Here is a 24325-nt window from a genome sequence, read left to right as displayed (position 1 = left end):
GAGTGCTTTCATGAACATGGATGCAACCTCATATTCAACTGCTGCAAGACCCATATACCTGGTACCGCATTCTAGCTGAGAGGAATAATGCAGGGCAAAATAAAAACATGTGGGCTGGCCCTCGAACCATCCTATGTGCCACATATGCAGGGACAAAACCCGAAATTTCCTTTGCTGACGATAATTCCTCTCTTCTAGTTAACTTCCCCCTTGGCCAGCCCCTCAAAGTCAAGGGCATATATATGAGCAATTCCAAGTTTCTCCCCCAAATTTCACTGTGCTTTATCTCTGACTTTACCATCTTCCTCTTCAGGCAGAGCTCTGGTCGAGCTCAGTAACCGTCTCAGAACCCCTCATGTCCCTCAGCCCCTCGCTTTCTGCCCTCCCAGAGCAGTGGGCATGGCTGGCTGGTATGGCTGGCTGGCCTGACTGCCCGGAGCCTGGAACATGATTTCTACTGGAAGGGCACTGAACACCATTGTGCCTTTGAGATCTGCCTGACTGCCCGAGGGGACTGAACTTTTTTCTCCCCTCTGTGCATGGCCCCCCTTTCTGGCAAATGTCCTCGGGCAGGCTGTCTTCTAATGGGCCTCTGACTGGTGGGTTTGGGGAGGTGGGGAGGAGTAAGTTCAACTCAGAGGAGAAAGAGCAGGAGGCTTGCTTGGCTATTAAGTTCAGCTGCATTCTCTAATCCAGCTTTTCCAGCAAGAGTTGATATGGCGATCCCTCTACTGGATCTAAAACTACAATGCAGAGGTGTGCAATTAATTGGCCCCGATAGTTATCATAAATAGAGTCTCCTGATAGAGTCGAAGTTCTAAATTCCAAAATCCTTTATGGTGACAGAAATATGAGTGTGAATCTCTGATCTTTACCAACGGTATAATTTGCAGCAAACTCACTTCTCCAAACCTCAGTTTCTTCATCTCTACAGTATGGATAATGATAGTACCTACTTCATGGGGTTGCTGTAAGGTCAAAATGAGATGATGCTATAAGCCCTTAGCATCGTCATTGTTTTATGCTAACAGGAGGGGAGGGCAACTACGATTGTTATTATTTTTGTAACAAAAGGATGGTAACTGGGGTCCTTTCTGTTGTAGTTTTAGCTGAAGTCCTTAAGATGCTGAGTGTCAATTTCTTCCAATTTTCATGTTGAAATGCTAGCTACCAAAGCAGAACGTGCCAAGGAGGTGGCCCAGAACTGGTTTTCCAATGATGAGCTGACCACCAGAAGATTCAGTGGCCAAAGAGTGCCAGAGATTGGAGAGAACATTTTTTTCAAAAGGAATGCTTTGTGTTCTTTGACACCCCAACCCCCACCAGCAGGGCAGTAACCCTATTTCCTGACAATCTGAGGGGCCCCAGGAGAGGGAGGCCTGGAGTGGTCTTCCAGGTCTACGGGGGCACTCTGGAGGGGCAGTGGGACCCCAGAAAAGACTCTGTGGGGGGAGTGCTCTCAGAACTCCTGAGCAGGAGGGGGGTGTGAGCAGCTGGGCAAAGGAGGACACACCCCTGAGTTAGCAGAACTTCAGATGAGGGATCCTGGGCTGGAGGACCCCCAGAGCCAAAGTCAGCTTTAAATAGGGTGACTACCTGTTGGATTTGCCCAGGACAGTCCCAGTTGGTGGCTGTTGTTCTGGTGTAAATTATAAAGCGTGTCTGCTTTCACTTACAAAAGTACCCCGACTTGGACAAGAAATGACAGAATCACCCTCCACCAAGGTCAGAGGCAACTATGCCCAACCCAGGGCAGTCCCTGCTCTCCTCCTCTCAGCCCCACTTTTACTCTCAAAGAGCCAGTGACCGATTCCACGAGAGGCAAAGAGAGGACTAGAAATGTGGGTCTAGGAGCAGGAAATGGAAAAGCTGAGCTCACCCCCTGTCCCCTACCTCCCACCTTTCCCTCTGGAACCTTCCCTCCTGAAGCAGGTCCGCAGCACGGGATAGGCAGGGAGCTGGCATTTTTTATTGTTACCTGGAACTGGACATGTGACTTCCTGAATTGTGTCTGTCTATTCCTGTGATTAGAAGTGACCAGATGACTCAATTACCTTGACTAAAAGGATAAGCTCTAGGGCAGCCTGAGATTTCACAGGAATGCAGAGAGAATCCCTCACAGGGCTGGCTAGAACAGGCAGCGGGGGAAGGCCAAACACAAGTATTTTCTGATGATACCCTTCATTTTTTTACTTGTTAAAGATACCAGTTGTGTTATTACTATCGCCATTCCTCACCGTTTTTATCCCTGGCTCTGTGGACGCCTAGGCAAATGTGACTCTTTCCCGCTAGAGCTCTGACCTCCAATTCTTGCTCAACCTCCTATCTTGTGAACTGCCAAGGACCTCATGTAGACTTTCGGGAATTGTTCTAAACTGCAAATTCAAGACGTCGGCTAGAGGCTCAAGGTGCCTGATGTCCTTCTTGAAAAGGCCAAGAGAGGAAGGAGAGAGGAAAGGGAAAAGTTAAAAAAAAAAATAAAACAAAACAACAACCCTGCCTGTAGAGAGGTACAGCCTCTTCTCCTAATTTTAATAAGAATTATAGAGGTTATCCAAATACTCATTATTTGATCTCTGTAGATACAAGGTTGTGTAGGGAAATAAAAGTCATAATAACACAAAAATATTTGCTCATAAACACCCACCATTGCCCCTCTCCCGCCCATCCCACAAAGCCTTTTCTGGGTCAGCTTCCTGAGGACTGCAGGATATTATAAACATCTGACAGGACAATGAAAACTATGCAAATCTATTTCAAAATCAAGTTTCAAATTGTGCAAAAGATGAAGGATTTAATGGCACTGAGGAGAATGAAGTTGTGGAATTGTTCAAATCATAGCAAGCTGTTACAAATAGGGGCGTGGTGGAGGTGTGTCCGTTAACAATAGGAAAATTTTAAAAAACGGCAGAAATCGTGACCTCAGAGGCACCACAAAGAGAAAAATGTAAAAAAAAAAATTACGAGATGCCTTTCAGAAAATTCATAAAGCTCCTGCATACTTTTATAAAAATGTCTCTTCATATGATTGACTATAAAAGTAAGATAAAAAGCAAAGGATGTAGTGCTATCATACAAATATTTTGAAAAATTTTTCTAAAATGATTCATTTCTTTGTTCAGTCTAAACATTAATGCCTATTTTTATAGCTTAAATTATGGTAAATATAAGATTTAAAAAGCTTAATTTCATAATTTTGAGTTTTATTTTTCAAGTTCAAACCCCAATCAACCCTTTCCCCCTCTTATTTACTATAAACTTCTCTCAAGTAATTTCCTATGAAGTGGCCATCCAAGAATTATTAATGAATGAATACTTTCTGCTCCTAACATGCCGGTCTAAACTACATTCTTTGTCTGTGGAGAGCTTCACCAAGGTCAGAAGCAGAGGAGGCACTGACTGAGACACACAACCCAGGGAGGGAGTCACTGAAGGGAAACCCAGAAGGAAGAAAGTTCCTGCCTCAAAGACAAATTCCAGCTTCTACCTTGAGGGACAGAGCAAGCCAATCTTGTGTTCATTTTGGAGTGGCCAGTTTGTCCCTGCTGTCAGCCATCAATATGTAGAATTATCAAAACCTATCTCAGAGACCCCCACTATAGGAACAAGACTTTTTTAAGTGACAAAAAACCACCACCAACAAAAACCCCAGCAATTGTATATCCCCTGTTTTTTTAAAAAATTTTATTTTATTGCTATTATTTGTATTCTGGGGGCCTAACACCAAACTCCTATGCCGTTCAGTACAATACCAGGCACTGGTCTTCCTGACAGGTGGCACCGCATGGGCTCCGCATCCCTTGGCCCTGAGCCCCTGCCCAGTCTTAACCCTGAGGACCTCTGAAGGGGGAGGAAGATTCTAGCCCCAAGGAAGGGACAGAGTTAGAGAGGCCCAGCGTCTCAGGAGGCTGAGGACAGACCTGCCTAAGTCCTCGCTCCATACCTGCTTTAGTGTGGAGTGTTCTCTGGGGCCTTCCAGGCATTCTGGGGGTGTGGGGGAGGGGTGGGGAGTAGTTGTCTCCCAACTGTCTCTGAACTCACCTTCCTACGTCAGTTTCTCAGAAGTTTAAGATTCCATGAGGAGAGAAATAATGAAAGGGGCCGTCCACATGCTCCAGTGCCGTTCATGGTCCCTTTTTTTTTTTTTTTTCCAGCTGAAATCTGCACTCCCCTCCCGCCCTCTCAGCCTTTCCCTGAAGACCCAGGTCAAGTTCCCTTTCTTCCTTGGGGTGGAGTGAGGTGGTGGGAAATCTTTCACTGCCTCCTAGAGGTCAGGGTATGTCCGGAACAGTCTGAAGGGCACACTACTTCCGAGCAGGTTTGTGATCTCATACATATGAGGAGAAGGCAAGCATCTCGAACCACAGTACAGGTATGTAAGAAGCATTGCTCTTTGTTTAAGTCAATGTTTCCATTTCAAATCCCCGTTCTGCTTAGTGGCTGACAATTTCAGGTACCGCTGGATAGTCTTTCTATCCCTGGGGATTGTGCCCCCATTCTGGATGGTTCATGACCGCCATAGCAGCTTGAAGGGTGGTGGTGGGGTGGGGAGAGTGGAGACAGGGGCCTCTGACTCAGGTCCTCCGTCCATACCAGCCTCTCAGGTCTGTACCATCCCATCCCATGCTGGGCCACTGACCCACGCAGGTGTGTGGCTCTTCTCCCCGTTGCTGCCAGGCCTGTACATGCCTGACTCTTTCCCAACTACTTCCATGCCCCTTTTGAGGAGGGCTTGGAGCAAATTCTGCTGTCCTCTCACACTGTTCCTGGGATGCAGAAACTGTGTGGCTGTCCCAGTCCTCTCCATCCAGGCATACCAGGAGTCACATCTCCTCTGCGGATCCCATGCATGGCAGGGGCCCAGTGCCTCTGCGAATTTGCTGCCCTAGTGGAATTGGAGAGAAGGGCAGAGGTCTTCTTGGTTCTTCAGTCCCTCATCTTTTTTGGTCATTCCCTCAGTCCCCTCCACCCTCCAGGAGGCAATGCAACATGGGGTGACAGAGGCAGAGGTGGTAGGACTTTGTCAGAGACCCCGCTTCTGAGTCATCTCATTTTCCCTCTGCTCTGAGCCAGTTTGGGGACTTGATCTCATCTCAGGGTGAGGCCCATCACATCTTTTATGTCTTCACTTTTGAGTCTCAAAACCTAAACCTTTTAATCTTGTGTGACCTCGTTCTACTGGGACAAGCTTCCTTTGAGACAGAAATGTCTTACTGCCCACTGCCATGTGTGGGAGAGTCGCCCTGCAACAGAGACACTAGTGAATTTATTAATGTATTGTCCCCATACACAAGAAATGCACTCAATGCCTCTAGTCGTGCAAAGACAGACTCATACTGGGGAAGAGCCTGTGCTCAAGGAATATGCTATTATAGGCTTCAAAGCTTAGGATATTCTGTTTTGTCTCAAGTTTAAACACGTATGTATATCGCCTTAGCCCAGCTCGAAAGGTAGAGATGTTCTCTCCCTTTTGTGAGTACAGTCACTTGGCAGTCCCAGCTGTCTATGAAAGTTCGTCAGGAAAAGAATCTCAGCATGTTGTGAGTAATTAAGTTTATTCAACATATAAATCTCTTAAAACCCATGCACTTAAATGCTTGTGGTTGTGTGGGATATTATCAGTGTCAGGGATGGGCAGAGTTGAAGGCATTTTGGGTCAGTCTACTTTCTTTAAATCTTCTCCAAACATTTTAGGTTTGGCGAAACCTGAATTGCATTTGCCAAACCCCTGTGCCTGTAATTTGTAAACCCCTGTGTATTTTCAGGGAAATGTAGTCCATATGTTTCTGATTGATTTACACTTAACTCATCTAAACGTTGTTTTGCTAGTGTTATTTGATGTCCAAAGGGCCTCAGAGCCTGTTTACATCTCTCTAAGCTGCTTCCCCCCACAAACCCCGAGACTCGGGAAGATCTGTTTTGCCAAGAGTAAACTAAGTTGAACACTGTGCCGCCCTCCCCACCTCTAGCCCCCACATTTGGATCAGGCTTGGGCTGAATCTGAAATAGAGATCTGAGGAAGTTGCATGGGCCTTTGAAGTTGACCACTCTCCACCACCACACTTCACCAAGAGAAATCAGAGCCCAAGGCCTCCCGGCTGGGAACTGTGACCAATCACACCAGCACAGAAAACAGCCCCCAGGCCAGGCCAACTTTCCAGCCTGGCCTTGTCCCTAATGGCACTGGCACTCAGGTGCAACCAGCTAGCCGCCCGACCTGGTTGTGTCCTTCCATTAGGACGAGCTCATCCAGGCATGGTCAGGGGGAGCAGAATAGGCTTTGTACAGTGAATGAAAGCTATCAGCCCTCTAGATCTGTGATAACAATCTTGTAGAGCAAGACTGTGGTTTTAAAACAAAACAAACAAACAAACAAACAAACAAAGATCTTCAGCTAGTGCCCCACAGCACTGAACCTTAATTTTAGACAGTCTATATTTGCCTTGCAAATGAGTCCAAAAATTACCAAGCCACAAAATTTAAAGCAACCCTACCCACTGCCAGCAGGAGTACGCCGGCAGAAGGAACGAGGCCAGCCCCTTTCTGCTTTGCTGCATTGGAAGTGGGTGGGATAGGGTGTTGCTGGAACTTAGATGGCACCCCGCAATTTTGGAAACATAACTAGAAATGGAGACATACTCATTGCAAATTTATGATTCATTGATGAGGGTAATGGTGCTTTATTAGCAGGAAGCGCCTTAATGGGCATTCAGTCATGTCTAAGTAAAGCCTATTTGGAATGGAGATATTTGAGACAAAGATGAGTAGGTGGTGAGGTGGCTATGTAAAACAATGGAACAGGTTATCTTCTTGCAGAGTTGTATACCGAGATTATTGCATTGACTTAGAGGCCAGCCTGAGATATTTCTACCTCTTGTTGGACCTTGAAAGGTACTGGGGAACCTAAGTTCTAGTAAAGGGGACACAGTCAAGTCATTTAATTGGGGGAAAGTAGGCTGGCCCCTGAAATGTTGGGGCTGAGGACAAAAACAGCTTAGACTCCCTATCTACACAGTTTAAACTTTTTGTTTCTATTTTCTAATTTCCTACTGCTACCTTTGAGCTTTCAGAAAATCTTGACCAATATTGTAGATTGGTCTTGATTATGTTCTGGGGGAATAGGAGCGGGGCCTCTGTCTCTGCGATGGGGGAGCCAGCAATGTGTGGGGGAGCCAGAGGATACTTAGAGAGTGTGGAGCATGGTCCAGGGTAATGTGACAAGTGACACACAGGTCTGACGCGTTGGAAGGTGGATGCATTCCTCAGGGGTTCTCAGAACCCCTGAGATGAGGAGGACTCGCTGAAGACTGGCTTTCCTGCCATCTTCTGGCATGGATGCTGAGTTAAGGGAAGAGTTCAGCCTTGAAGTCTGGAGAACTCTGGTGGGTGGTCAAGTGACAATATTTGCAAGTCTCATTTAAACTGGGCACTGGTGGTGCTGTCACAAGGTCCTCCATGCTGGGGACTGTGCAGGGGGACAGGCAGGTTGCCATCCCATGGCCATGTGAGCAGATGGCTTCTGAGCTCAGATAGCTGGTCAGAACACTACCGATTTCTCTCCAGGCTGACTTCCTCCACTCTGAAGCCTGTGCTTCTAGGCTATGGCCGAGAAGTGCAGGAACTTTCCTTATAACCAGATGCCTGTAGCATCTAGGTCCTTAGGGCCTTCTCTTCACACCTTCTCTCTAAAATGCTTTGCGTCCCAGTATGGGCTAGCCGCTCTGACCAGGGTGTTGGCATGTTTGGGCGTGAGATTGGGGCTCGGGCTGGGATTGGAGGTGAGGGGTATAACTTGAATAAGGAAAGACCCAGACTTCTTATTTAAAGCTAATACTACCAAGCTAGAATCCGAATGATTTTTCTTGGAGCTAGTTTTTCCACATGGGAAAATTGTTGGTGGACTCCCCGAGGAGTCCATTTGTTTTTGTCAGCTTGGGCAGTCTTCATAAGCTTGAACCCATGCTAATTGAGGTCTTCATAACCTTTATCACCTTCAAACCTCCTGTTATACCTTATCTAACTTTAAAGAGGTAACTTCAAGGAGGACTGGTCATGCAGGCTGTAAGATTTGAGGGTGGTAGCTGCAGTCAGGAGGCCCCAAAACTCAGCTGTGCCACTCACCAGCAGTATGACTTTGGGCCACTCACTTCACCTGAGACTCCGTCTCCTCCTCTGTAAATGGGGACGATAATCCCCTTCTTTCTGGATTGTTTTCAGATTAAGGGGGAAACTACACACTTAATAACATGTTGTTATTGCAATAATTATCATGGGGAACAACAGATTATTATCATTATCGCCTGAATCCATGGATGGTGCCCAAACACTTTGTCCTTCCTCTCTTAACCTCATTTTTAAAAATCTGAGAGTTGGTGCAGATCTTTGAAAGGTCATCTAAACCACCGGTTCCCAAATGTGGCTGCACCTCAGTGTCACCTACAGAGCTTTAAAAGGCATTTACCATGGATGCCGAGGAATTTGCATTTTTAAGGTACTTTCCTAGTGGTTTGGCTTTGTCCGTGGATGGGGGTTTGAGTTAGTCCTTGCCTAGATCTTCTCTCTGCCAATAGGCAAGAGCTTCTTTCTGCTGTTCCAGGCAAGTGGGAGCCTGTCCTTTGTTAGAAACTTTAATAAGCAGGGCACCACACTCCTCAGGGGAGCCCTCCCAGTGTCTGATATCCTTTCGTTGCTCCATTTTTCCCATTGCATTCTTTGCTTGTTTCTCCAAAGATCTTGAATAGCTTGTGACTACCACCCAGCCAATTTCTTTGTCTCCCATCTGGGTACTGCCCTCTCCTTGGGGAGGCAGGTTCAGTCATTTGTCTCCCCATGTTATTCTCTGAGGTTAGAGTTTTGTTAGACTCTCACTCCAGCTTTTCAATTCTTCCCCACACTTTCTCCTGTCTGGAGTTTGGGTTTATTTTTCTTCCTGCCTAACTACTTCTAATATACTAAGTCAATAAACAGATTCTCTGTGGTTACATATGGCAAACGGCTGAAATTTACAGTTGAGAGTAAAATTTCCTCATTTGGGGAAAAAAAATCATTTCACAGATTTAGAAAGTGGTCATTCTGATCTCCAGGGCAAATAAAAGTGTTTTATAACCTTCCACAAAAGCTTATGCCTTGATTAAATTTTTATTATGAATTATTAATTAAACCAAGGAAACACAGAGGTCTGAACCTTTACTTAAATTTGCTCCAGATTGAGACACAAACCAAAGGTGGCAAGAAAGCCTGAAGGGGAGGTTTAATGATGAGTAACACATATAAAACTATCTGAGCACTTTCTTCTGCCAAAGCCTCCAAACCAGCCATGTAAATGAGCCCACATGCCCAGGCCTGAATAGAGGCCAGCAACGGGCCTGGAAGAAATAGGAGGTCTTCTGGGTTCTATGTTTGGGTTTCATGGGACATTGTGACTTTGGAGACACATAGGCTATTTACTTCATGAGCAGCTGTGCATAGGTGGGGAATGGTAGGAAGCAGAGTAGTAAAGCAGCCTGGCATCTTGGATGCTGAGGCAGAGGCAAGGAGAAATGGGTTACTATGCTCATTACTGAGTGACTGACTCAGCCAAGGCCACCAAATCTAGCTGTGCCCGTTACCTGGAGATAGGGACAGGTGGGCAAAGAAACCAGCTCATATACTCCTTGCTAAGTTTTGCCCCTAGCTGTAGGGCTGCATCCACTAGGAGGAAGGAGTGCTTTTCTCTGATTTGAACAAGGGAGTCATATGCGGGCGAAGCCTTACTTGGTGGCTGACAGTGCACGTATGGGGTGGGTGGGAGGAATGGGCCTGTATTCTTCCAAAAGGTATTGTTTGGGCAAGTGGGAACCTAGAATCCAACCAGTAGATGCAGGAGATGCAAATATGAACAAGATCCTGCCTTCAAAGAGCTTACAGTAACTTGGGGAAGCAGACAAGTAAGCAGAGTACTACAACACAGGTAACGAAGGCGGTACAAGACACCTGCCTATGGGTGCCCACCCAGATGGAATCAGACAGGAGAGAGTCAGCAAAGCTTCCTTAAGGATGATGTATAAACAAGTCTTGAAAGGTGGAAGAGGGTTGGGGGTGAAGGTGTGGAGAACTGGAAGGCACTGAAGACGAAGTAATGGAGGATGAAGAATGGCCTATTATCTCACTAGGAGAGAGAGATGCTCTCAGAGAAGATGTGGAGTCTCCCCCCACATGTGGTTGCAGTTCAAGCCATTTTCAAATATAAGCATTTATTCAAATATGAAAGAAGAGGTGATACCCACTCCCTTTCCCCACTGGCCCAGGTTGGAGGGCTTGGGCAGACCACTAAGTTCCTAACACAGCGCTTGCACTTGACGTGCTCCAAGGCTAGTTTCTTCCCCTTTGCCAGTTCCTCCTGCCCAACCCTTTTCAATATGAACACAGAGATAAAAGACATATATCTGTGTGTCTTTTAAAACATTCAAAAAGGAACTAACAAAAATGTGAAGTGAAGGGTAATGACTTGGCGCTTTGGCAGTGGGCAGCCCCCCAGGATTTTGAGCCCCTGCTTCTGAGCTGACTTCTGAGAGCGTATTGAGGTTGTGCTCTAGCAGATGCTGGCCTGCCCAGATTAACCACTCCAGAGGAGGAGAGGGAAGGAGAGCTCTGTGATTGCCCAGTAAGCAAATGTTGTCATTATCTAATTATCTTTAGGGGTTCATTACCTCTCTCTGTGGATATCCAGGCTTCCAGTTATGCCTAGAGAAGATCCTGCGTGGAGACAATGTGGCATTTACTTGGCTCTTATTTATATTGAATTCAGTGCTCATGGAAAATGGCATGTTGACAACACTGCTTCCTAGCATGACATCACATAAATAAGTTTGAAGATACTGCTTAATAAGAACCCTGTAAAGATAAGAGAAGTGGCAGAAAGAATTGAAGGATGCTGTTTCCTCCTTAATGGCTGCCATGAATCACTGTTCAGAGGGAAGGCAGGGAGCAGAGGTACCCAGGGACAGCACACTGGCCGGGTGAGGAGAGGGGCTGCCTCAGAAGGCACAGCGTAGCTTCCTCCCATCACTTTGGTCTCAGGCTGGGCGGAATGGGAAGTGGGGGCTGTGGGGCTGGTCTGAAGGGTGAGGTGGAATAGTTAGCATCTGTAATCTACTATACTGAATAAATCCATGAGAATGTTGCATCCACTCAATTAGCCGTCACCTACAAATGCTGCTTGTGAGGCCAGCACAGCGAGGGAGAGCTAAAGGGAGCAGAACATTCTGTCACCACGGAGGAATTACCTCAGCCCTCTGGGACTTCTCTTTCCAGAAAAAGGCGGTGCTCTTTCCTTGCCGTCGTCTACAACCAAAGGGAAAATAAGATGCAAGGTTCCTAGCTTACTTTGAGTTTCTCGAGGGACAAAAAAAAGGCTCTTGGAAAAACAGTGCTTTTTCCTTTCTTTTAAAACTTCTTTCCTGGAATACAGCTCAATTATGGGTTCCCAAAAGGCTCCTAAAGTTTTTTTTTTTTTTTCTTTAGACCAGGGCTTTAAGGCAGCAGAAAACTTTTGGTTGCTACCCACTGAGTCCATTGCTTTCCTAATGGGAACCCCTGCTCCAGGGCTGGAGTGTGAGGGAGGGGGTGTGGCAGAGGGTGGGGCTGGCTCAGCACCTGACCCCAAAAGTTCTTCTTTGAGGAAGACTCCTGCCACCCCCAACAGCCTGTTATGGAAGCTGAAGAGTCTGCTGGTGGAAAGGTAGAAGAGTGGGAGGAGGGAATGGACAATAGGTGGTCTCTCTTCTTCTTTTTTTTTTTTTAGCTGAGCCATCCTGCCACCTGTTGCCAGCTCACCAGCAGCTCAGTTCCGGCCAGCAAGCACACTCAGAGCTCAGAGCTCGCACTCTTTTATTTATTTTTTTAAAGATTTTATTGGGGAATTGGGGGAGGGGAACAGTGTTGGGGAACTGGGGAAGGGGAACAGACAAGTTGCTGTCCTTCTGTTCTTCAGTCTAGTTGTGGAGGACGTCGCTTCACTGGCCCATGTTGGTATTATCATTGCGTTCTTCCCAGGTGAGGCAGTTGCTTGCCGGCCATTGGACAGCCACTCACAGTGGCTCAAGGCAGCTCACGCCCGCTGCCGGCCAGCCCCAGTGCAGCCTACGCTGTCATCAGCGACTCACGGCAGCCCAGCTCCAGATTGAGCTGTTGTTCACCATCATAGCTGTAGAAGGTGCAGCGTCACTGGCCCATGTGGAATCCGAACCGGGCCCCTGCGGCTCAGAGCTGGTGTCCCAAGCCAACTCTTAACCAACGTGCCACTAGGCTGGCCCAGAGCTTGCACTCTTGAGCGAGCTCTTAACCAACTGAGCCACTCGGCCGACCCTGGTGGTCTCTCTTCTTGATGACAGATGGAAAATAAAAGGTATGTCTACAACCCAGGGAAAGTACTCGGTCATCCTCCCAGCAGGGCTGCTTTAGGAGGTGATGCTCTTCCAGGGGTCCTCAGTCACCTGGTAGAGCCAACTGTTAACAGTTAGAAGGAGTGTGAGTATGGAGGGATGTGGCCAGGGAGTGAGAGAGTAATACCTAGGGAACAGGAAGAGTTTAGGCTGTGGAGGGAACTGAGGAAGAACATAAGTGAGGAAGGTGGTACTTCAGTTATCCTAAAAGGTACCAGCTGGTTTGATTCTGGTCCATGACATGGCTCAGTGGAGTCTTAGAGATTATTTCGCTTCAAACCCTGAGTGTAGAGTGGAGGAAACTGAGGTCCAGAGAAGTTTTAACTTCCCTTTGGTCACAAGGGGAGTTTGTGGCCCAGCTGGTTCTAAGATCTGAACTGTGGTTCCTGGTCTTATCTTTGCTGGGGATGTTTGAAGTTCTTTTAGCTTGCCACTTTGAGGTAGAGAAAGAGCCCATGAGGAAAACATTGACTTCAGAGTCAAGAGACCTTGGCTTTGGGGTCTAATTGCCCAGTTCCCATTTTGCCAACATATTTCTCCAGGCTTTCTAGACAAGGGCGGAGTCCAACCCCCTTACTCTCAAGCTGGTGACCTGTGAGGGTTAGCAGGAAGAGAGGATTCAAGACTGATTTGGACCCCTTTGGTGTGTCTCTCCCTTCCTTCTTTCGGAGGTGGCAGTTACTGGGCAACATGACCCTTGAGGGGGAGATAAAGCTGCCTCAGATAGAAAGGTTTATCTCTGAGGTTATTGCAAATGTGCCTGACTCCTTAATCTAGTTCTGTCCAGATCTGAACTGGTAGCTAGATAAACTGTTGGTTGCCCGATTTCATGTATTTATCAAGTCTAAACAATTATCAGAAGGCAATTATCCCCTGGGAGGCCAGTGGCTCAAGAGATAAGCGGTGCCCTGCAGGTCTGGTCTCTGCCACTGATCCATAGGTTGTCACTCCATACCCCACAGATTTTCTCCTCTTTCCCCCACCGTCCTAAATTTTTAAAAAGGTTTGATGTTTCAACATGTCTATTTTGGTGTTCTTTTGCGCAGAACCAAAAATAAAACCCAATGGTTTTTATAGGTGGATAAATAGTTGTTGTTGTTTTCTTTAATAGTTAGCACAAGCCCTTTTTCTTTTTTGTTTTTTTATTAAAGATTTTTATTGGGGAATTGGGGGATGGGAACAGACAAGTTGCTGTCCTTTTGTTCTTCAGTCTAGTTGTGGAGGATGTTGCTTCACTGGCCCAAGTTGGCACCATCATTGCACTCTTCCTGGGCGAGGCAGATCAGTCGCCAGCTGCTGGCCGCTCACGCTGGCTGCTGGCTACACACGGTAGCCCATGGCAACCCACTGCCACAGGGGCTGCAGCCTATGCCGTCGCCGGCAACTCACGGCAGCCCAGCTCCAGGTTGAGCTGTTGTTCAGCATCTTAGCTGTAGAGGGCAGTGTCACTGGCCCTCATATGTGGGATCCGAACCGGGGTCCTCTGGCATCCCAAGCCAGCTCTTAATCAATGCGCCACTCCGATGGCCCGATAAATAGTTTTTAAAGGCCTGTTTGTTTTGTTATCACCAAGGGGTTTGTGAGCACTGAAAGTGGATTTTAAGGGACCAGGGAGACCTTAGATCAGAGTTTGCTGTATCTGGGAGGGACCAAGTGACCATACTGTAGATGAGGAAGTCAAAACACAGAGGGATTCAATGTCTTGTGAAAGGACCATGTTTTTTAGAGTTGAGCAGACGTGGATTTGAAGCTTGACTTTGACTCTGACCTGCTGTCTGACCTTGGGTAATCTCCTGGAGCCCCTATTTCCTCGTCTACCTTGTGGAGATAGTAATCCAGATCTCACAGCCTGGTTGTGAGAGGAAAAAATTGTTTGCCCCTGGTCAAGGTCACAAAGATAATTGGGGGCAGGCGGTATCCTGGCTCCCAGATCTCTAGTCTTTCCATTATACAGTGGAATCTTCTATGGAGGTCTTCAACTTACCATGAAATCAAAAGTAAAGATCCTTCCCTGTCCCACCCGAAGTTCTAGTTGTGTTCCTCAGACGTGGCCCCTGCAGATGTTCTGAGACTCAGTTCTTCTCAGGACTCATGTTTCTACAGTGACAGCATTTATGTTTTTTCTGGATGAATTAATAATCGACTTGCCATTGTATTTAGGAGAAACCAGACATCACCTCATGGATGTCTCATTGAAAAAGAGAGTCATTTATTCCACTCATTCTGGCAAATTTTCTATTTACGTTTGGTGGCAGCAGAAACAGGGGTCTTGGGAGGCACTTTGCCCAGCCGCGGGGTGTTACTGGTCCACAGGATGACAGGCCCATTCCAATGTCTGGGGCCTGAGCCGGAGGTTCCAGGACTGGTCTCAAGTGATCTCAGCCAGTCCTTGCAGCATTCGCCAGGGCGTTGTCTGCGCCTCGGACACTAGGTGGCGCCACAGGAACATCCTCGCGGCCCCAGGCGCGGTTGCAGCCAGGGAGGACTCGCCACCGAGCCGCGGAATTCTCTAGGTTTCCATGCAGGGTCAGAGTTCTGGCGGCTCACCTCTCGTCACCCTGTATCCCCATCAAAAGCACGGCTCCCTTTCGGGGGGAAGGCCTGGTGTTGTCCTGCCCAACGATGGGAGTCGTGCCCCGTTTGGTGTCAGGTTTTTCCAGTTCAGCATTTTAAACACAAAAAGGCTAATCGCATTGTTCCTCATCAGTCGCTGCCTCACTCCGTGTTATTAACGATTCATTTGAGTGGCAGCATCACAAGGGTTTCGGGGCACGAAATATACCTTCCTAGTTTTAGATTTTTAAAAGGCTGTAGTTGTGACACAAATTTGCCTGCATGACGGGCGCCTCCGTGTTGGCCTAGAGAGGCTGCCGTGGGACTGCGGAGAGGGATGGGGGTCAAGCGCCTGGCGAAGGTCCCCATGCTCTCCAGCCAGGTGCGTCCTGGACCGGCCTTTCCTCCGGCTCCGCCGCCCCCAGCGTCCCCTGGAGGCTGGCCGGGGAGCAGGCCACCGGCAGCGTCCACCCACAGCGCAGGGTTGGCTTCCACTTTTCTGTTCTTTTCTGAGAGTCCTGCAGAGATTCCCAATTGCCAGTCAAATGGCAATAAAGTTTCCCCAGTTCAAAGTCAGTTGCTGTCCTGTTACATTCCCCTTCTATGACACCATTTACACCTTGTCCATTCCCGCTGCCCCATCCAGACAAATGGCTTCCTGGCCCCACTGGGTTTTTGGGTCCCTGCTCCCCTTCACCCCACCAGCTCTGGACTGCTTTCTCAGAAAGAGGACTCCTCGCTGATCTTGGGCCAGCAGGCACTGATTTAGGCTCTATCTGGGCTCCCTCCTCACCCCAAGGCTTCCCTTTGCTTTCCCTGATTTGGAGAATCAGGAATTAAGCCAAGTTCAGGCCCTTCTTGCTTAGCGCTGAAAGCACATTTCAGGTATTCTTTCCCTATTTACCAGGGTGGTCAGATCTGAAAGTGATTGGAGAATAAGGACAATTTCTCTTTCTGCCCCACAAGTTTACAATGTCCTAAGAGTTTAGATATGGGAAGTTGATGGAAATTTTAGCATTAGCCTCAGCTGTGAAGCCATAGAGATGCTAGACAGAGCGTGAAGAGTTGGCAGAATAAAAAGGGAGAGGGAAGACTAGAAAGGGTTTCAGGAACCAGGGGCCCCATGTTTGCAGACCTTGTGGTGTCTGAGTCCTGCGTCTGCCTTCTGAGAACTTTGGGGCTGTGGGTAAGTTGCTTGAGTTCTTGAGCCTCAGTTTCCTGTTCTGTAAAATGGGAATACTACTACCTCATAGGGCTTTGGTGAGGATGATCAACTATTATGTATATGAAATGCCCTCCTGGCAAATAACAAAAGCTAATACAGCTATTAGCATGGATCCAATCTAAGCTACTGCTCTAGTCTTTCACTAAAACTGATTTTACAGACATCCAAAGTACCTGCTTTTCCCACTGTGTTTGGGATTAGGAGAAACTTTCCTTGAATGATTAGTGCTTTCCTTTGCTTTATGGGCTACAATATGCTCTCCTCTCTTCCATAGAAAGGAAGAGAAGGTAACTGGCTTATTTTCTTCCCTCAGGACTCTTGAGGAGGAATTCATGATGTAGCGAAATCACAGGGGATAAACAGTAGCGTTAAGGGGCTGGGATAACTGTCAGCTTCCGCCTATGTACCGTGTGGCTTTCACACAGCTCCCTTCCTTTCCAGAAATATTCTGCTGTACCATCTCATTGGAATGGACCTGCCCATGGTAGCAAGTCCATCTCTTTGCTTTTGGTAAAACTCATTCGAGTTTGTAAAGATTTCTCAATATGACGCTAAATCATCCCTTTGACTAAAAACCAAACCAGGCATTCTTTTGCCTTTAAATATCTCTTGCTGCCAAAAATATGAAGGAAAGTCCTGTTTAAACTCCTGGTTTTGTCCTGCAGAGATGGTCCATGACTACCCTCTTTTTTCTTCTGGTATTTTTTTGAGATATAATTGACATATCACTTTGTATTAGTCTAAGGAGCACTACCCTCATTTTAAGAGTTTAGAATATTAACACAGTCAACAAGGATTGAGTAATCCTGTCTGTGTTTTTATCTTATTGTGGGGTTGACAAGAACATAGTTTTCTTTTGCTCTGTAGGTGAGGAAACTGGGACACAGAAAGGGGGCACTACGATCACCCGTCTGCCTTGTTCCCAGTCAGAGGACACTGGTGCTATAGCGAGCCCTGCGGTTGGTCACCATGTCATTTCACGGGCAGGGTAAATGGACTTGGATTCCTCCTGTGATTCTGTCTGAGAGGAAAAAACACCCTTCCTCCGGCTCAGGACTTTGTACCCCACCGCAGCTCTGCTGTGACAGTGAACAGGAGGCCTGGACTTGCTGCTCTTGTCTCAGTGCTTCTGACCCTGTGGTCCTGGGCCAGTGGGAGAGAACTGAGCTTGTTTATTAATAAATACTAAGAAGGTGACTGATCCAGCTAGCCATCCTCAAGTGCGAATGACTCAATTTATTAATACTCTGCAAAAGAGAGCTCCTTCGCTTGCCAGCGGCCTTAAACAGTAATTCATTAATACTGGCTTAATTATTTTTAAAAGACAGCCCAATTAAAAGCTCTACATTTCTTCTATGTGTGTGTTTATACAGAGAACTGTATATATAATACAGATTTCTAAGTGTGTGTATGTATATATATACAGTGTGTGTGTGTGTGTGTGTGTGTGTGTGTGTGTGTGTGTGTATGCGTGCGTGCTTAGCAGTTTAATTACGTAGTACAAATTATTGGAAAAAATACCCAGGAGCCGGCCCCCTTTCTGTTGTTAGATTCAGAGTGGAGGCCATCCATGAGGGTGTGGCGTTGGTGGCTTCTCAGTGACTCCACAATGGAAGTCTCAGCCGCACAGAGCCCTGTCCCAGTGTCAGGAGCCAGCAGGCTTGGGAGAGGCAGGTTCTGACATCTCTCCAGTGGGATGTCCCTTTCTCTCTCCAAAGGTGTTGGTGTTGAGATGCTCTTGCTGGGGAATGTTGGGGGAAAGTGTTCTTGCCAAAAGCAATGTGGACTTGGGGCTTTTGTTTCTGGAGCTGGCTGTCTAGCTTTCTTAATGAGCAAATATGTTCTCTTTAAGGAAACAAACAAACAAAGCAAAACACCAATTCATCTGGATTTTATTCATTTGTTTTAAATACAAACAAACAAAAGGAGAGGGGAGAAGTGGTTATTTCTGCACCAACTATTTCAAATGCAAGTTACTCCATCGCTGGGGGTGTTTGGAAGGTGCTTGTCACCATTGGATCCACAGGGCTGGTTCCAACCGTGATTCAATTCAGCTAAGGCTTTTTTTCTTTCCAAAATTCCCAGCGTTCCTTTAAGGCCCATTTAGCTGCGGGTGTTGTTTATTCTCCCGGCAATCAGCATTTAAAATAAGACAAACAAGCATTTTTCCTTGTCTGTAAATCCCTTCTGGCCAGCCTCCACCTGCACACCTGAAGCCAATGTGGCCAATTGAATTTCTCTGTAACCCATATCCCCTTCAGAGACCTGCCCCCTCCGAATACCGAGCTGGAAATAGAGAGCTTAAGCAGGGCAAATGTAATTTTAAGAATTGCTAATGATGCTAGAAATCTGCAATGCAATTAGCATCATTGGATTTGGCGCTCCTCCGAAGGCACAAAACTCCTTGTCATATCGCAGTGGCAGCAGCGGCAAGTGCCCCCACGCGTGCTTGGGTGGCCCCGGTATGCTGGCAGCGATTTAGCACCCAAGTATGAGCGTTTGGTTAGGCTTGCTCTCTTTACCTCTCAGGTACTGACTTCTTTGTCTTTTTTCTGGGTTGCAGACGGATGGCTGTTTCCCGTTGCGTATATCCTTGGCGTTCAATCCTCCAGTGGAGTTACTCTGTTTTCTAGGTGATTGGGACCCCCACTTTGTGAACTCATTTTGCTCCCTTGGATTTTAGTGCTCTAATTCAACCAATGTTCGCCCTGTCCCCGAACCCCAGTAATTCTGGAGCTGTTAATTGGCAGCTCAACAAATGTGCCCCCCTGCCCCCCAACCCCCATTCCCTGTTACCCACCATAAGATATACTTTCTCTTTTCTTCTCTAACTTCCTTTTCTTTGCCACTCTCCACGGTTCAGAGGTAGTATAAAGAGTTAAAAAAATGGGGATATGAAGAGAGAGAGAGAGGATGTAAAAAAGCAAAAATGAGAAAATGAATTATTGGATTCAAAATAAACCTTTACTTTTTCATAAGAAAATGATTTTTGCTCCCTGGAAAAAGAACATCGGCCAGGCATGGAAGCTGTGTTAGCTGGCTCAGAGGCTGCAAAATTCAGACGATGATCTCGGTGGGCTTATTCAGTTTAGCAAAGGTTTCTACTCTGGGGATCCTCTTTCAGATACAGAGGCTCAAATCAGAAGCTTGTCGAGGGGAGCTATTCTTCCAGGATTCCAGATGTGTCTGTGAGACAACACATTGTAGGGCAAATTGATTTCACCCTTGGGAAACTGGAGATTTTTCAAAGTTATGTCTGCAAAGCCAGCTAATGCAATTCCCCATTAGTGCATTAAAGTGTGCCCTTATTAATTCAAACATAAAGGCAACAAAATAAGCTGTTAAATTTAAAATATAATACATATATAATGAGGAGAATGTGTGAAAGCCTTATTCAAATGAAAATACAGGAGTGTTTGAACTACTGAGGTATCTTTTGTATTGAATTATGAGCATATGTAATAGATTTAATTATTAATTTCCCCATTGTTCTTTGCACACAGGCAGGGTTCAAGGCGCAGTCATTCTCTGGCTTTCATAGATCTAATTTGTATAATTATTGCCTGAATAAAGAATTGCTCCAATCCCTAGCTCCCTTTCTTTCTTCCCCCCTTCTAAATACGATTTCAGTGCTGCATTCCAAAAGGGGGACACCTGCCACTTCTTCAAAGTCAGCTGATCATTTGGAATGATGGACGGCGCTGCTGCCGATGACGTCCCCTTTCAAGTCTCTTTGTCTAAGTGAATTATCGTGCATCCTTTTAATTTTATTGAACAAATTACATTTGTCAAGGTCTATCTTTGTAAATAAATGATAACTAGAGACACATGGATGCGTATTTCTGCTGTTCAAGGGCTCTCGTTCCATTTCTGGAAGCCAGATGAACATGGAACAAAGGAGAAACTTTCCTCTAAAAGCAATTATCTTTCTGCATTCCCATCAGTATAATTATATTGCAGGGAATTTTAAGAAGCTGTGGAAGTAGAATTGAATGCTTAAAACTGTGTTTGCGGAATTGCTGTGCAAAAGTTGAGCAGGCTGTATTGCATCACACTAAATCATCTAACTCTCTCCTGGCCACATTTCTTTCAGTTTAGAGTGTGCCTGGAGGATGGAGACAGTGTGGAGAGGGTGTGGTGAGGAGCTGGGTCACATTTTAGGGGTTCATGTGTTTCCTGAAAGGAATATTTTTAATGATATTTTTGAAACCTGAGGGCTGTTAGCAAGGTGACTGGGGATGTGTACCATCAAACCACCCATTTCCAGTCCATTTGGAAAGCTTCTGATTTGCAGATTGCTCTCTGCCTGAACAAAAACCTAGGAGCTTACTAACTAATCCATTAATGGAGGTGGAATAAAAAGGGGATTGCTCATGAAATCATGGTAGCAGCAATTACATGGCCCCCAAAAAGCAAGTGAGCAGCTGGTTTAGAGAGATATTGAATGTGGTTTGTGTGGCTACTGTGTCAATGCTACACGTCAACAAGGATCATTTCTTTATCATCAGCTACCCCGTACTTTAGTGAAGTAAACTGTGGTCTTGTCACTGATGGCTATCAATAGAGTCTCATCCTTCCCCTTCATCATTTTTACTAAACTACCTGATGGACATTCAAATGAAAAAAAAAAAAAAGAAGAAGCATCAGTGAAAAATGACAACAGAGAATGCCAGAATTATGAGTTAGTGTAGTACTGGCTGGTATGTTTTGAGTTACTGGACAACGGATGGGATAACATTGGAATCTAGAAATCCTGAAAAAAGAACTCAGAAGAAAGGGTGACCTTGCTTTAAAGAACGATGGGTAAAAAGGTGAATTAAAAGCCAGGAAATAATATTCCCAATTCACAAGAGACGGAAGGGAGCTGTGAAAGGAGCGTGGGTGGGCCCAGGGGTCAGAATCAGGGGCAGCCACTTGGCCTCCTGCAACTGTAAGAGGAGGGGTCTGGACAAGATGACTGAATAGCTTGTGTCGAGGTTCCAGGTCCAAGATCATAAATGCCATTTTATGGGGCATGGATCTCCCTAGGAAAGCGGTGGAGGGAAGATCCAGGGACTGGGGTTTAGTTGCTAGAGCTTTATGAATTTGCTAAAGAGAAAAAAATGATTTACTCCCTTAAGAAAATGAGGCCAGTGTTTTCTGTCTCCAGGTTCTGTGGCTGATGTTTGGTGTAGCGGGGCCGAAACCCAAGGGTTTCATGAGTTTGAAGGTAACATAGTCAGAAAGGGCAGGTCTACAAAAATAGACTTAAAATGGTGCCTTGGGCATCTTTGTTATTGAAAAGACTCCTCTCTCAGGAGAAAGTGGCTGATGTGACTGGCTTGTTTGATTCAGATCTTCTCACCAAGCAGGCAGTGAAGAAAATGGGAAAGGGAGGTTAGCATGCCCAGCTTAGCATTCAATTCAGTTGCCCAAAAAAGTGGCAGACACAATGCCTGGTGCTAGGAATAGGTCATATAAGACATGGTGCCTGGTACCAGGACCAGGCTGCATGAGTCTGTTGGAGAGGCCAGGTACAAACATCGAAGACTATAGAAGAGTGATAAGGGCCATGACAAGGATTTCCTGGGAGGGGGGTGTACTCCCACAGCACCCAACTCAGCCTGAGGGTTGGGAGGTGGCCAGGGAAGGCTATGGAAGGTAGTGAGGCTTGAGTGGATGGAGTCAGAAAAAAAGGGAGGTAGGAGAATGTTAATAGAGGGAAGAATATGTGAGCACCAGTGACAAAAAGCAGCAAGTCATGTTCAGGAAGCTGCAGATATTTCAAGATGGCCAAAGAGGAAGGTACAAGTGGGCAAGAGACAGGGAACGAGGCTGAGGAAATCAGCACCTGACAGATGAGGAAGGGTCTGGGGGCCTAGCCAGGAAGCTTGAACTTTATGCTCTAAGTTATGAGAAAGCACTGAAGGAGTTTCACAGTAAGTGACATGATCAGGCAGCTAGGGCCCAGCTACCAGGGCCCCTTACAAAATGAAAATGGGGCACCCTACTCATAAAAACAAGAACACATTGCTGCTAAAGGTACTAAAATATAGAGCTTTTCTCTTTATTCTGCAGCCTCTCAACCTGTCATGGTGTTTTTTAAAATTTACTCTTTAATGTTATTTCTCCCAGGCACAGGGATACTCATGGGACAAGCGCAGACCCTCACAGGAGCTGGGGCCCTCTTCCAAGACTTGAGACATGTATGGCCCACTGACTGCTGGGCTCCCTCTCCCAGTAGCTGCCAATTAATGCTGTGCCCCAGTTAGAGTTGGGAAAGTGGAACCAGGCATCTCCTCTTCCCTAGAGGCCTGTGTCCCAACCCTCAACAGACAAGTGACCCACAAGGACATTGCAATGTCAATGTCAGGGTGCACTAGGTCTCTGGGTCTGGGGTGGGCACAAGTCTTGCCTGTACCAAGTCACCTGCCAAATGCACTGTGGCACTGTTAGCCTAGGGTGGAGATAGCCCACCCCTAGAGGCATGCTCACTCAGTCCTGACCCTCCCCACTTCTGTGCCCAGGCCCCTGCTAGGGGTTAGTTGGCAGTAGTCACTGGGAGGGGGTTAGGGAGGAGGGAGGCTGGGTAGGGCCCGGGGTGCCAGGGTACAGGTGAGTGGATGGCTGAGAGCCTGTCCCTAAAAGCAGGAGGTGGTGAAAGGCATGGCACATATGCAACAAGGCCCTAAGTCCCCAGTCCATGGTCTCTTGTCCCATGGACTTCCCTTCCAAAACACTAAATTATTAAGAATTTCAAGATGGCAACCAGAGAGCATTAAACCTGAAGTGTAGGGCCCCGTGCAACTGCTGGGTCACTTACCCATGAAGCATATTGGCAGCAGGGGGCTACAGAGGAGCCAGGTTCAAGGCAGGGAACCCATTAGGAAGGGACCGGAGCTATCTGGGTGATGAGTCAAGAGAACTGCAGCTAAGCCAGTGGTGGTGGGAATGGAGGGGAAGTGGGAACAGAGAGAAAGTGAGATGGGAGATATTAGGAGCGCGGGGGTGAACAAGGCAGTGGGGTATAAGGTAACTTTCAGATTCCAAGTGTGGGCAACTGATACTTTATGAAATGCCTTCACAAGAATTTTACCTTTTAATCTGCAAAACAAACCTGTGGAATATATATTTTTTTTACTTCCATTTTATGGTGGGGAAATAGCTCAGAGAAGTAAGGGAAGTTCATCTATTCAGAAGACTTGGGATTCAATCCAAGGCATTTGATTTCAATTGCACATTCTATCCAAGACATTTAGCCCCTCTGTTGCCCTGGATGACTCTGGCCTTGTCCGTCCTTCCTTCCTTCCTTCCTTCCTTCCTTCCTTCCTTCCTTCCTTCCTTCCTTCCTTCCTTCCTTCCTTCAACAAATACTTACTAAGTGATCATAATACACCAGGCACTCATCTAGGAGTTGGAGATATGTTGGTAACCTAGCCAGACAAGGCCTCCACTCTCATGGGGTACACATTCTAACAGGGAACAGGTGCCAAATTTAATCAGCTCCTGTGAGGATCTGCATTTGCCCCACGAGTATCCCTTTGCCTGAAGGAAGTGACATTAAATAGCAAAAAACAAAACAAAAAAATCCACTGTGACAGGTTGAGAGGCTACAGAATAAAGGAAAAAGGTCTATATTTTAGTACCTTTTTTTCTTGTTTTTTGAATAGGGTGCCCCGTTTTTCATTTTCTACGGGGCCCTGGTCACTGGTCCTGGCTCCCAGTATGACACTCCTAAAGCCCCGGGAATAGGGCTTGAAGGGCTGGTGGAAGTCATTATTTATTTTTCCCTTCTGTTTCTTGTCCTGGTTTCTAATGAATTAGAGTTTGATTAGCTGCAACAGAGCAATCATGACTACAGGGAAGGGAATAAAGTGTCCTTTCAACCACCCTTATCCAAAAGCTGTGGGTAATTAGAAAAATCAAACTCTAGGGCTCATTGTCTCCACCTGGATTGGCAGAGGTCCACTCTGTAGATAAATCATTATTTTGTTTTATTCTTTCATTAAAAAATATATTATCTCTTTCAAAGAGTGTTATAAATCTCAGACTAGGAGACTGGATATTCCTGATGGAGGATAAATTTCAAAGTAGTAAATTGTTGCTGAGCCTACAGTAACAGTTCTGAATACTGTTCAGATGACTC

At 46.4% G+C, this 24325-nt stretch overlaps 1 long non-coding RNA gene across 2 annotated transcripts in view; it reads left to right on the top strand.

Moving 5' to 3' along the window:
• LOC109391939 (uncharacterized) overlaps positions 1–24325 on the top strand; it is a 66603-nt gene that overhangs the window by 18767 nt on the left and 23511 nt on the right. The window lies entirely within an intron of this gene.

Source organism: Hipposideros armiger, unplaced genomic scaffold (genome assembly GCF_001890085.2).
Source record: "Hipposideros armiger isolate ML-2016 unplaced genomic scaffold, ASM189008v1 scaffold_307, whole genome shotgun sequence".
NCBI classification, from domain to species: Eukaryota; Metazoa; Chordata; class Mammalia; order Chiroptera; family Hipposideridae; genus Hipposideros; species Hipposideros armiger.
The sequence above is the reverse complement of the archived record's forward strand: the minus strand, read 5'-3'. Positions and strand labels throughout refer to the sequence as shown.